General features: G+C 43.9%; 1 protein-coding gene across 1 annotated transcript in view; it reads right to left on the reverse strand.

The window, feature by feature from the left end:
• LOC144604351 (engulfment and cell motility protein 2) overlaps window positions 1-13,667 on the reverse strand; it is a 145,014-nt gene extending 131,347 nt beyond the window's left edge. Inside the window, exon 1 of the mRNA XM_078418639.1 lies at window positions 13,607-13,667. The gene's annotated coding sequence lies outside the window, so the exon portion shown is untranslated. The remainder of the gene's footprint in view (window positions 1-13,606) is intronic.
• Between the last annotated feature and the right edge of the window lie 61 nt (window positions 13,668-13,728).

Consider the following 13,728-nt stretch of genomic DNA (forward strand, 5'->3'; position numbering starts at 1 on the left):
CTGATGCACTAGGACACCCAGATCTCGTTGAACTCCCCCTCCTCCTAACTTGACACCATTCAGATAATAATCTGCCTTTCTATTCTTACTTCCAAAGTGAATAACCTCACACTTATCTACATTAAACTGCATCTGCCATGTATCCGCCCACTCACACAACCTGTCCAGGTCACCCTGCAGCCTTATTGCATCTTCCTCACAATTCACACTACCCCCCAACTTAGTATCATCTGCAAATTTGCTAATGGTACTTTTAATCCCTTTGTCTAAGTCATTAATGTATATCGTAAATAGCTGGGGTCCCAGCACCGAACCTTGCGGTACCCCACTGGTCACTGCCTGCCATTCCGAAAGGGACCCATTTATCCCCACTCTTTGCTTTCTGTCTGTTAACCAATTTTCTATCCATGTCAGTACCCTACCCCCAATACCATGTGCCCTAATTTTGCCCACTAATCTCCTATGTGGGACCTTGTCGAAGGCTTTCTGAAAGTCGAGGTACACCACATCCACTGACTCTCCCTTGTCAATTTTCCTAGTTACATCCTCAAAAAATTCCAGTAGATTTGTCAAGCATGATTTCCCCTTCGTAAATCCATGCTGACTCGGAACGATCCCGTTACTGCTATCCAAATGGTCAGCAATTTCGTCTTTTATAATTGACTCCAGCATTTTCCCCACCACTGATGTCAGACTAACTGGTCTATAATTACCCGTTTTCTCTCTCCCTCCTTTCTTAAAAAGTGGGATAACATTTGCTATCCTCCAATCCACAGGAACTGATCCTGAATCTATAGAACATTGAAAAATGATCTCCAATGCTTCCACTATTTCTAGAGCCACCTCCTTAAGTACTCTGGGATGCAGACCATCAGGCCCTGGGGATTTATCAGCCTTCAGTCCCATCAGTCTACCCAAAACCATTTCCTGCCTAATGTGGATTTCCTTCAGTTCCTCCATCACCCTAGGTTCTCCAGCCCCTAGAACATTTGGGAGATTGTGTGTATCTTCCTCAGTGAAGACAGATCCAAAGTAACGGTTTAACTCGTCTGCCATTTCTTTGTTCCCCATAATAAATTCCCCTGCTTCTGTCTTCAAGGGACCCACATTTGCCTTGACTATTTTTTTCCTCTTCACGTACCTAAAAAAACTTTTGCTATCCTCCTTTATATTATTGGCTAGTTTACCCTCGTACCTCATCTTTTCTCCTCGTATTGCCTTTTTAGTTAACTTTTGTTGCTCTTTAAAAGAGTCCCAATCCTCTGTCTTCCCACTCTTCTTTGCTATGTTATACTTCCTCTCCTTAATTTTTATGCTGTCCCTGACTTCCCTTGTCAGCCACAGGTGTCTCTTACTCCCCTTAGAGTCTTTCCACCTCTTTGGAATAAATTGATCCTGCAACCTCTGCATTATTCCCAGGAATACCTGCCATTGCTGTTCTACCGTCTTCCCTGCTAGGGCCTCCTTCCAATCAATTTTGGCCAGCTCCCGCCTCATGCCTCTGTAATCCCCTTTGCTATACTGTAATACCGACACTTCCGATTTTCCCTTCTGCCTTTCCATTTGCAGAGTAAAACTTATCATGTTGTGATCACTGCCTCCTAATGGCTCTTTTACCTCTAGTCCCCTTATCAGATCAGGATCATTACACAACACTAAATCCAGAATTGCCTTCTCCCTGGTAGGCTCCAGTACAAGCTGTTCTAAGAATCCATCTCGAAGGCACTCTACAAACTCTCTTTCCTGGGGTCCATTTCCAACCTGATTTTCCCAGTCTACCTGCATGTTGAAATCTCCCATAACCACCGTAGCATTACATTTTTGACACGCCAATTTTATCTCCTGATTTAACTTGCACCCTAAGTCGAGGCTACTGTTTGGGGGCCTATAGATAACTCCCATTAGGGTCTTTTTACCCTTACAATTTCTCATTTCTATCCATACTGATTCAACATCTCCTGATTCTATGTCACCCCTTGCAAGGGAATGAATATCATTCCTTACCATCAGAGCAACCCCACCCCCTCTGCCCACCTGTCTGTCTTTTCTATACGTTGTGTACCCCTGAATATTCAGTTCCCAGCCCTGGTCCTCTTGTAGCCATGTCTCAGTGATCCCTACAACATCATACTTGCCCATGACTAACTGAGCCTCAAGCTCATCCACTTTATTTTTTATACTACGCGCATTTAAGTACAACACTTTAACTTCTGTATTTACCTCCCCTCTCACATCGTTCACAATTGGCCCTGCCCTTAATTTCTTTTCCGCTCTAGAACTTCTGTTCCCATTCTTCCGAGAGTCTTTTGCAATATCTCCTGTATTCCCTTTTACCTCATCTTCATATTCACAATTTATTTACTTATTTATCTATTTATTAATTTCCCTATGTTCTCAAAATCTCTGTAAAGCGTCTTTGAGTATATGAAAAGCGCTATATAAATAAAATATTATTATTATTATTATTATTATTGTTCTCTTTATGCATTATTCCAAAGATTCATTATCCTGGGTGAAGAATTTCTTCCTTCGCCTTCCTGCACGTCTGACCCCTATTTTGATATGATACAATACAATTGAACTTTATTTATCCCAGGAGGGAAATTAATTTGCCAACAGCCATAAAAAACACAAAATACATGAAACATTAAAGTGACGAGTGGAAAGGCTTTGGGGATGTGCAAAGATTGAGGAGAAGGGGAGAGGAGGGGAGTCAGTCTCAGTCTACCCCACGACAGAAGGGGGAGGAGTTGTAAAGTTTGATAGCCACAGGGAAGAAGGATCTCCTGTGGCGTTCTGTCCTGCATCTTGGTGAAACCAGTCTGTTGCTGAAGGTGCTCCTCAGGTTGACCAGTGTGTCATGGAGGGGGTGAGCTGTGTTGTCCAGAATGCTTGGCAGTTTCAGGAGCATCCTCCCCTCCAAGTCCACCTGCCATGAATCCAACTCCACCCCCAGGACAGAGCAAGCCTTCCTGATGAGTTTGTTGATCCTATTGGCATCCGTAGCCGTCACCCTGCTGCCCCAGCACATGGCAGCGAAGAAGATACCACTGGCTACCAACGATTGGTAGAACATCTGCAGCATCTTACTGCAGACGCTGAAGGAGCAGAGCCTTCTCAAAAGGTACAGGCGGCTCTGTCCCTCTTGTATAGGGCCTCAACGTTCTTGGACCAGTCCAGTTTACTGTCCAGGTACACTCCCAGGTATTTGTACTCCCTGGTAAACTGCACATCCACACCATTGATGGAGACAGGAGACAGGGGTGTTCCTGTCCTCGTAAAGTCCACCACCAACTCCTTTAGTCTTGTCGGTGTTGAGCTGCAGGTGATTCAGCCCACACCGCTCAACAAAGTCGTTGACCACACCTCTGTATTCAGCTTCCCTCCCCTCACTGAAGTAGCCCACAACTGCAGAGTCATCTGAAAACTTCTGCAGGTGGCAGGAGGCGGAGTTATATCTGAAGTCCGAGGTGTAGATAGTAAACAGAAAGGGAGAGAGGACTGTCCCCTGTGGGGCCTCTGTGTTGCTCACTACCATGTCCGAGACACAGTTCTGTAGCCTGACATATGACATCCAGGCAGGTAGTTGGTGACCCAGGACACCAATGGAACATCCACCCGCATCTTCGTCACTGTGTCCCTGGTTCCAAACAATATTATCCCTGCATTTGACTTGCCAAACCCACTTAAATGTTCTATATTTCATTTATAATTCTTCTAAACTTTAATCATATAATGTACAAGCTGCTTAATGTCTTCTCACAAGCCACATCCTCATTCCCAGGAATGAAGCTGGTGAACTTTCATTGCCCTCTATCGCAAATACATATATCCCTTCTTGGGTAAGGAGATCAGACACAAGAGATTGCAGCCTAATGCAGGGTTTGACCTGAATCATCGACCATCACTTTGCTCCAACAGTTGTTGCTTGACCCGCAGAGTTATTCCAGCAGTAAACATGTATTGTCTTTCTGCTGACTGGATAGCACGCAACAAAAGCTTTTCACTACACTTCCGGCACACATGACAATAAACTAAACTTTAATTTTTGCTCCAGTTGTAGCATCTGAAACTATGATTTTATAGCCATTCCAGAGACTTAGTTGCAAGAGAAAATGAATTGCAGCTCAACCTTTCATGTTTCAATTTTTCAGATGTGATAGAGGGGGAGGTAAAAGAGGTGAAGGAAAGCTGAAATCACACGGAGCCTTTGAGGAATATAAAGAGATCAGAAAAGAACTCAAGCAGGGAATTGGGAGGGCCATGAAATGTGATTGGCAAGTCAGAATAAAGAAAATTCCTAGGCATTGTATACATTCATTAAAACCAAGAAGATAACGAGGGAGAGGTTATGACTACACAAAGATAAAAGTGGGAATTTGTGCTTGGAGTCAGAGAATGTAGACAAGGTATTAAGTGAGTACTTTGCATCAATATTCACCAAGAAGGACACGGAGAAAGCGAGAGCAGTTAGGGTGTTTTGAGATCAAGAAGAAGATAGTATTGGCTTTTATGGTGCATTAAGATGGATAAGTCCCCTGGGCCTGATGAGATCTATCCCATGTTATTGAGCGAGGCAAGGGAGAAGATTGCAGGGGCCTTTGTGTCCTCTCTACCACAGATGAGGTCCCGGAGTAGTGAACTGGAGAGCAGTCAATGGTGCTCTTTTGCTTTAGAAAGGAAATAGGGATAATCCAGGAAATTCTAGGCAGTGAGCCTCAGATAAGTGGTACGGAAGCTATTACAGACGATTCTAAGGGATAACATTTACTCTCGTTTGGAAGAGAATGGGTTCATTAGGAACAATCAGCATGGCATTGTGTGGGACAGGCCAGGTGTTACCAACATGACTGAATCTTTTGAGGCGATAACAAAGAGAGTAGGAGAGTGAATGGTGGCTCAAAAGACCAGTAAGGCATTTGACAAGGTCCCTCATGATAGACTACTTCAGAAGATTAAGACGCATGGGATCCATGGTTTAAAAATTAGCAAAAGTAACAGGCAGTCCATGGAACCGGCTGTGCCTTGCCAGCACTGGTTTGTGGTTAATTGTTTTCCATTTTGTTCCCTTTCTGTTGCATCAGGAACTTGAAGTTTAATACCTTCATTGTAGATTTGAGAATAGGCTTACCCATGAAAGACAGAGGGTAGTGGAGGTATTGTGTTATTCTGGTTGCAGATCCATGATCATTTGTGTTCTGCAGAGATCATGCTGTGTCCTTTATTGTTTGTGATATATATAAATGACTTGGACAATTGATGCAGCAGGATATAGATCAGTTACAGATTGGGATTCCATCCGTTCCCCTCATGATTTTATATACCTCTATAAGATGATCTTTATAGCCTCCTGCACTCCAAGAAATAAAATCATAGCCTGTCTAACCTCTCCCTATAGCTTAGCCTTTGAGCCCTGGCAACATCCTCGTGAATCTTATCTGGATCTTTTCCAGCTTATTGATTTCTTTCCTAATGGCAGGGCGATCAAAACTGAGCACAATACTCCAAATCTCACCAATGTCTTGTACAAATGTAACATGGCATCCCAACTTCTATACTCAATTCCCTGACTGATGCCAAAACATTCTTCACCACCTGTTCGTCCTGTGACACCACGTTCAGGGAACTATGTACTTTTACTCTTAGAACCCACTGTTCCCCAGGGACCTACCATTTTCACCATGAAAATCTTGCCCTGGTTTGACTTCCCAAAATGCAACAATCTTATATTTGTCTGAATTAAACTCAATTGTCTATTCCTTAGCCACTTGCCTAGCTAATTAAGATCTCACTATAATTCTCGATAACCATCTTTGCTGTCTTAGAACGGAGATGAGGAAGAACTTTTTCAGTCAGAGTGGTGAAGGTGTGGAATTCTCTGCCTCAGAAGGCAGTGGAGGCCAGTTCGTTGGATGCTTTCAAGAGAGAGCTGGATAGAGCTCTTAAGGATAGCGGAGTGAGGGGGTATGGGGAGAAGGCAGGAACGGGGTACTGATTGAGAGTGATCAGCCATGATCGCATTGAATGGCGGTGCTGGCTCGAAGGGCTGAATGGCCTACTCCTGCACCTATTGTCTATTGTCTATTGAAACGTTTAATGGAGATGTGCAGGGCAAGTTCTTTTACACAGATGCCTGGAATCTGCTAACAGGGGTGGTGATTGAAGCAGATACGATAGTGGCATTTATGAAGCTTCTTGACAAGACACGTGAATATGCATGAAATCGAGGGATATGGATCATATGCAGACAGGAAGGATTAGTATAATTTGGCCTCATGTTCGGCATAGACGTTGAGGGCCGTAAAGCCTTTTTCTGAGCTGTATAGTTCTGTTTTCTATCTGCAGTCTCTTATATTAGTGATGTAGAATTTCCAAAATGTCAACTATCCCTTTACCTCCACTGGTGCTGTTTGACCAGCATTTAGGTGAATCCCCTTTGCACTATTTCCTGTGCACTTACATCTTTCCTGTAGCATGACAACTAGAACTGTACACAGTACTCTTGCTGTTGGCACAGTAATCTCACTGCTTTATATTCTATGACCCTTTTAGTAAAGACAAGTATCCCATTTGTCTTCTATGTGTGCTGCTATCTTCTTTAAACTTGTACACTGAAGATCCTCTGTTCTCACTAAAATACTCATTATCATTCTTGATGTATATCCTGCCTTCATTAGTGCATCTTATTGCACTTATTGTGATTAAATTCCATCTGTCATTGCTCTGCCCATCTCACCAATTGATCAATATCATCTTGCAATCAACAATTATTCCTACAATCATATTCAAACCGTAAAATGCATGTAACAAAAGTAAGGTGTCAGCATTACTGTCCATGCTACACCACTAGTCACAAGCTTCCAATCACAAAGGCAACCCTCCATCATCATACTCTGCCTCCAATTATCAAACCAATTTTGGATCCAGTTTGCCAACTTGCTTTGAATCCAAGGACTCGGTTAGGTCTCCCTGTGGTCCTTGTCAATGCCCTTACTGAACATCAATCACAAACGTCACCAATCACATCGAGGGTCTTGACCCGAAACGTCACCCATTCCTTCTCTCCAGAGATGCTGCCTGATCTGCTGAGTTACTCCAGTATTTTGTGTTTTTTTCACATAAACAGAACTGTCCTGGCAGACCCATTGTTACTGCCTGTTCATGTCCCACCGAACTAATTTCCACCTACCTCGATTCCATCCTATCCCCCCTGGTCAAATCCCTCCCCACCTATGTCTAAGACCAGATTGATCCCAGGGATGGCAGGACTTTCATATGAAGAAAGACTGGATAGACTAGGCTTATACTCGCTGGAATTTAGAAGACTGACGGGGGATCTTATAGAAACATATAAAATTCTTAAGGGGTTGGAGAGGCTAGATGCGGGAAGATTGTTCCTGATGTTGGGGAAGTCCAGAACCAGGGGTCACAGCTTAAGGATAAGGAGGAAGTCTTCTAGGACCAAGATGAGAAAACATTTCTTCACACAGAGTGGTGAGTCTGTGCAATTCTCTGCCACAGAAGGTAGTTGAGGCCAGTTCATTGGCTATATTTAAGAGGGAGTTAGATGTGGCCCTTGTGGCTAAAGGGATCAGGGGGTATGGAGAGAAGGCAGGTACAGGTTACTGAGCTGGATGATCAGCCATGATCATATTGAATGGCGGTGCAGGCTCGAAGGGCCGAATGGCGTACTCCTGCACCTATTTTCTATGTTTTCTATGTTTCTATGTAAGACACCTCACATGCTCTCCGTCTCCACAATAACTTCCGGTTTCCAGGCCCCCACTCGCTCATTTTTACCATGGATGTCCAGTCACTCTACACCTCCAGCCCCCACAAGGATGGTCTTGAAGCCCTCCGTTTCTTCCTCGACCGTAGAACCAGCCAATCCCCATCTACCAACACTCTCCTCCGCCTAGCAGAGCTGGTTCTTACCCTCAACAACATCTCCTTTGACTCCTCCCACTTCCTCCAAACCAGAGACGTAGCTATGGGCACTCGCATGGGCCCTAGCTATGCCTGCCTCTTTGTCGGGTACGTCGAGCAATCCCTGTTCCAGACGTACACTGGCCCCAAACTTTACCTCCGCTACATTGATGACTGCTTTGGTGCTACCTCTTGTACCCATGCAGGACTAATGACTTCATACATTTCACCACTAATTTCCATCCTGCTCTTAAATATACTTGGACTATCTCCGACATCTCCCTACTGTTTCTGGATCTCACCATCTCCATCACAGGAGACAGACTAGTGACTGACATCTACTACGAACCCACTGACTCCCACAGCTATCTGAACTGCACTTCTTCCCACCCTGTCTCCTGCAAAAGGTCTATCCCCTACTCCCAATTCCTTTGTCTACGCCGCATCTGTGCCCAGGACGAGGTATTTCACACTGAAGACACTGAGATGTCCTCATTCTTTAGGAAACGGGGCTTCTTCTCTTCCAACATAGATGAGGCTCTCACTAGGGCCTCCTCTATATCCCGCAGCTCCGCTCTTACTCCCCCTCCCCCCATTTGTAACAAGGACAGAATCCCACTCGTTCTCACCTTCCACCCCATCAGCCAGCGTATCCAACAAATCATTCCTTCTCTCCCGAGATGCTGCCTGACCTGCTGAGTTACGCATTAACGCAACTGATCTCCCGGTGGCCCAGCACTTTAACTCCCCCTCCCACTCCCAGTCTGACCTTTCTGTCAATGGGCCTCCTCCAGTGTCATATTGAGGCCCACCGCAAATTGGAGGAACAGCACCTCATATTTCGCTTGGGCAGCTTACATCCCAGCGGTATGAACATTGTCCTCCAACTTTAGATAGTTCCTCTTTCCCTCTCTTCCCTTCCCCCTTCCCAGTTCTCCCACTGTCTTCCTGTCTCCACCTATATCCTTTATTTGTCCCACCCCCCCTGACATCAGTCTGAAGAGGGGTCTCGACCCGAAAGGTCACCCATTCCTTCTCTCCAGAGATGCTGCCTGACCTGCTGAGTTACTCCAGCATTTTGTGATACCTTCAATCACATACCATGTATGTTCAGTTCACACACAGTTTACACAAATCTCTTCAATGAAATATCCCCATCTAGTGGATCATGTTGGAAGTGTTCAGTCTCATTGTTTGTAAACTAGACTTTTCAGAACCATATGACATCCCAAAACACTTTGGAGCATTGAAATATGTTTGTTCACTAATTTAATGAGGAAAACTGTTGTTGTGCTGCTTAAGATTTTTCTACATTACATAACATATATTTCAGGTCTTATTTCCACTGTGTGTGTCCCCAGATTTGATTTAGAAAATATGGTTACTTTCACATAAAGTACAGATAAAAACTTATCCATGTTAACTCTCTCTTTCCATAGAGGCTGCCAGATCCGTTGAGTATTTCTCACACTGAAATAAATGCAATTTAATCTAACAGTCCTTCCTCACTCCCTGCTATACTACTGCCTACTGAACCTGTCCTTATTGCCTTCAGTACCAACTTCCAGCCTCTCGCATGCATTATTCCTGCATTGGATCCTGTCCCCTGCCAATCTAGTTTAAACCATCCCGAGTAGCACCAGCAAACCTGCCCACCAAGATTTTGGTTCTCCTCTAGTTCAGGTGCAACCCAGTCCTCTTGTACAGGCCATCTCTATCCTAGAAAAGATCCCAATGGTCCAAAAATCGGAATCCATGCCCCCAGCACCAACTCCTCAGCCACGCATTGACATGTCGTATATTCCCGTTCTTACCCTCATTAGTACATAGCTCCAGGACCAATCCAGAGATTACTACCCTTGAGCCCCTGGGTTTATAACCATTTGCCTAACTCCCTGTATTCACTCTGCAGGACCTCATTCCTTTTTCCTACCCAGGTCATTTGTGCCAAATGAGCAAGTACACAGTTGATTACAGCTGCCATCGTTTTACTGATTATTGCAAGTAAATTGATTGGGTGATAATTAACCAACAAAAGACAAGTTGAGCTTGAACCCATGTAAGTTCAGGAAGATGCTTAAGCAGTCAGACTAGTCTGCGTGTTGTCCTCATCCCGAAGGAATGCTCTTTGCACCCACCATCTGTTCTTTAAATTAAGAATTATTTTATCTTGGATCTCAAACCTTCAGATGTCAATTAATCTTTTCTCCCCCCCACACATTAAGATTCGCTGCTGGTTCCTAACCAAGTATATTAACCAAGTCTGAAGACCACGTCTCGACCCGAAACGTCACCCATTCCTTCTCTCCAGAGATGCTGCCTGTCCCACTGAGTTACTCCAGGTTTTTGTATCTATCTCACGTATATTAGAGGTTTATAACTAATTTGTTATTATATCTTCTACCAACCTTGATTCTTCTGGTAAGGAGGCTGAAAATATCTACACTGGTGCTAATTCTGGAGGACATCAGGCCAGCTCAGAGTGTGCAATTGGACAGTAAATAGAAGTTGTCAAGTTGTTGAGAGAAAGCTATTTGAATAGTTTTCTCTGTGGGTTGTCCAGGCCACCGATATTGAATTTCCTGTCACAATTCTTCATTGCTATCGTTATTACAGTTGAGGAGCCTATTGATGGTGCTGATTGAGCAGATCATGTATTGGCGGTGCCCATCATGGTGGACATCCATGATGTGGACATTTTAACAATCCCTCAATCAGATTTAATTTAATAAAAATAAAAAGACACAGGAGCAGAATTAGGCCATTTGACTCATCGCGTCTGCTCCCCCATTCAATCATGGCTGATCTATTCCGCTTTAAAATCATGTGAAAAGTAACTGACCCCACACTGACCTCTGCGAACACCTTCAGTCACCGGTCGCCAACCAGAAAAGGCCTTCTTTAATCCGACTCTATACCTTCTGCTACTCAGCCAATCATCTATCAATGAAATTGCCTTGCCTCTAATACCATGGGCTCCTGCCTTGTTCAGCAGCCTCATGTGCAGCACCTTATCAAAGGCCTTCTGGAAATCCAGGTAAACAATATCCATTCACTCTCTTTTGTCTATCCTGCTTATTACTTCCTCAAAGAATTTCAACAGATTTGTCAGCCAGGATCTCCCCTTAACAAAAACAAGCTGACTTAAGCCTATTTTCAGATGCGCTTCCAAGTACCCTGAAACCTCGTCCTTAATAATAATCTATATACTAAAACTCTCGTTTGTTTGTTTTTTTGTTCCTGAACTACAGCCAAAATGGTACACGATAGCACGACAATTTTAGGCCCACCTTACTCACCGTCGTCCCTTTGGGGTTAATGGAAGAAGTTTCATTGAAATCGGTGTTATATTTTAAAAGTTATTCACATTCTAAAGTTTAAATCTATCCCTTAGGGAGGGGGTGGAGGGAGGGAGGGGAGAGGATAAGGGGGATGGAGTGGGGGGGAGGGGAAGGGGAGGGAGGAAGGGGAGGGAGGAAGGAGAGGGAGGAGGGAAAGGGAGGGAGGGAGGGAGGGGGGGAGGGAGGAGGAAGGGAGGGAGGGAGGGAGGGAGGGAGGGAGGGAGGGAGGAGGAGGGGGGGAGGGAGGGAGGGGGGGTGAGGGGAGGGAGGAGGGAGGAGGGTGCTACACCAATGCAGGAGAGGGTTGGTCTAGTAGACTTGGTCTAGTAGACTCTAAAATGTTACCAATCACAGGAGTGAGACTAACTGGCCTATAATTTCTTTTTTTTGGTCTTTTTACCAGTCCTCTAGAATTATTTCTAACTATAGTGATTCTTGATCGATCAGTACTAATGCCTCCATCATCTCTAGTTACCTCTTCACTCACTTCTGCCCCTTGACTCTCGAGTTTCTGGCTTGTTGTTGGTGTCTTCCACAGTGATGACTAACGCTAAAAACCTATTCAGTTTCTTTCTTCCCCATTACTACTTCACCAGCTTCATTTTCCAGTGGTCCAATGTCCACTCTTGTCTCTCTTTTACTCTTTATATCGGAAAAAATGTTGGTATCCTCTGTAGGAGCCATTTATGCTTAATTCAGTTATTGTCATTGTGTTATGGCTATGTTTTAATATTTCTAGTTTATGTCTTTTTTGCCTGCTTGTGGGTGTAACTTAATGCGTAATTGGGAGTGTCTAGATGGGAGGAGGCTAGTGTGTGTCGACAGAGGTTGTGGGTCAGTTTAGACTCGGAGGATGGTGAGCATACAGTTCTTTACCACACGCGCTCGTACCATGCGCTCGCACCAGCTATATTTGTAAGAACCATACGGTAATAACTGCAAGAATTTCTAGATATTGTTTGAAGAGGAAACAGTTGATTAAAGTACGGAAACTGATGAATTACTCTATGATTTGTGCTACTTTAATAAAACCAATTAATGAAGAAAAGGAGTTTGGAAGATTCATTTTATCATATCAGGGTGCGACGTGTGCGTAAGCTATAACTACATTTCATCCCCGAGAAGTAATGGCTATCGAAGTGGGATTTTGAGATGGCATAGAAACTGCCATTACATCCTCTTTTATATTATTGTCAAGCTTACCTTCATATTTCATCTTTTCTCTCATTGCTTTTTAGCTGCCTTCTGATGGTATTTAAAGGCTTCTCGATCCTCTAACTTCCTGCTAATCTTTGTCATATTATCTTGTTTGCTCTTATGCTGTCTTTGACTTCCTTTGTCAGTCACGGCTGCCTCATTATCCCCTTAGTATGTTTCTTTCTCTTCAGGATAAAGAAATCCTACATCTTCCGAATTACTCCTAGAAACTCCTGCCAATACTGCTCCACTATCATTCTTGTTTGGGTCCCCTTCCAATCAACTTTATTCAGCTCCTCCCTCATGCCTCTGTAGCTACCTTTAACAATGATACCGATATATTGGATTTTAGTTTCTCCCTCTCAAACTACACATTCAATTTTATCAAATTATGTTCATTGCTTCCTTGGGGTTTCTTCGTCTTCAGCTCCCGAATCAAATCTGGTTCATTACACAACACCAAATCCAGAATTGCCTTTTTCCCTAATGGGCTCGACCATGGGCTACTCTAAAACGCCATCTTGCAGGTATTCTAGAAATCTCCACTTCGATCCAGTACCAATCTGATTTTCCCAGTCTACTTGCATATTGAAATCCCCATGACCACTGTAACATTGCCTTTCTTACATGCCTGTTCGATCTCCTGATGTAATTTGTACCCTACATCCTGGTTGCTATTCAGATGCCGTTATATAACTCCCATCAGGGTCTTTTACCCTTGCAGTTTCTTAACTCTAACCAAAAGGATTCTACTTCTGATCCCATTTTGTTTATTGCTAAGGAATGGATTTCATTGCTTCCCAACTGAGCAACGCAGTGCCCCTTCTGCCCACTTGCCTGTATCCTTGGATGTTCAGCTTTCAGCTCTAATCCTCTTTCAGCCACAACTCTGTGATGCCCAGAATGCCATACCCTGCCAACTTCTAACTGTGCGACAAGCTCACCCACCTTGTTTTGCACAGTCAAGTGTTTTATTGTCATATGTCCCAGATAGAACAATGAAATCCTCACTTGCAGCAGCACAACAGAATATGCAAACAGTGTACGCTGTAAAAAAAAACATAATAAAGGAGGGAAAAAAAAGTTCAGTGTGTGTGCACATTGCATGCATTTAGATGTAACATCTTTAGTTCTATATTCACCACCCCTCTTGGTGCCAATGTATGCCAACGCATGGAGAAAGTGACCATCGTTGATTCTGGTTGAGATACTTGAATAGTTCTGATATCCAGCTGTCCAAGTTATGACCCTAACGGACACTCCG

Source organism: Rhinoraja longicauda, chromosome 22, assembly GCF_053455715.1.
Source record: "Rhinoraja longicauda isolate Sanriku21f chromosome 22, sRhiLon1.1, whole genome shotgun sequence".
Lineage (NCBI taxonomy): Eukaryota > Metazoa > Chordata > Chondrichthyes > Rajiformes > Arhynchobatidae > Rhinoraja > Rhinoraja longicauda.